This window comes from Portunus trituberculatus, chromosome 44 (assembly GCF_017591435.1).
Source record: "Portunus trituberculatus isolate SZX2019 chromosome 44, ASM1759143v1, whole genome shotgun sequence".
Lineage (NCBI taxonomy): Eukaryota > Metazoa > Arthropoda > Malacostraca > Decapoda > Portunidae > Portunus > Portunus trituberculatus.
The window spans coordinates 19,736,326-19,737,416 of NC_059298.1; positions in this window are offsets into that span (position 1 = coordinate 19,736,326).

The following is a 1,091-nucleotide window of genomic DNA, read 5'->3' on the forward strand; positions in this document are numbered from 1 at the left end:
CTCGAGATTAAGGTTAATATCGATGATCAGCTGATTCACCATCATGTAATATTTTTCGGTGTTGTTTTGTTTACGGCGGGCACGACCCCACGCTCGCCGCCAGTAACTCTGCTCTATACGCCGCCAGATTGGTACTTCCAAGTGGCTCGAATTAGCCATCGACAAGGCAAAGTGCACGTTACCTTCGCCAACCACAATAATTACAGCGGAGATGAAGTATGGTGGTGGAGGCGGGACAGGGGGAGGATCGGGCCTTGGAGGAGCGCTTGGCTTTTGCTTTACTGTCGTAACAACCTGCCCTGATATTTTTCTGTGGTCTCTGTTTGTTCAATTGGCGGGCATTGTAATGAGTTATCCGCGAGCTGTGTTACCGTCAGAAGTTTAGAGGCTGAGAAGTGACCATTTGGAGCTTTTTCACGGGTGTTTTCACGATTACAGGATCACCGCCAAGTAGGTGCGTCGCCGTGACCTTGCTTTTTACAGTCCTTGGGAGCATAATAGATTATTGAAGATTTTTTTTTTTTTTTTTTTTGCCATCTGGGGAAAAAGTGAAGCGCAGTTTAGAGTTGGGGAATGCAAGGATGAAACCACGCCACCTGTCGTGGCGCGGAGAAACTAGTGAGACTCCTGCATGTAGGAGGGACAGCAAGAGACACCTGGTGTGGTGTCTGACGTTGCCCTTTGTTGTGTTAGTGTCGCCTGTCTGGTAGCCAATACCTGGTCATTGTTCGTTGGTAACTCAATATTTTTTTCATTTGGTGTCATGGTGTAGAATTTGTGACAGGAGAAAAAGAAATATTCGCATTTCTTTTTTCGAGAAAATAGCTTCTTGAATTATAAACTAAAACATTAGTCTTAGAAAAATTTGTGTAATTATCTTACTCGCTATGGAAAAGTCTTTTGGCATAACGTTAGCTCACTATCTCGTCTTCATATCTTTAGTCATTTCTGTCTCTCGCTGTGGCTATGATTTTATCGGTTAACTGAATAACCTTTCTCAACATGTCTCTGAATTATATCAGAAAATAGGTTATTGTGTGATGGTGCGGCGAAACCCCCGGTCGACTTTTCTGCCTTTCGTGAAAGAGAGG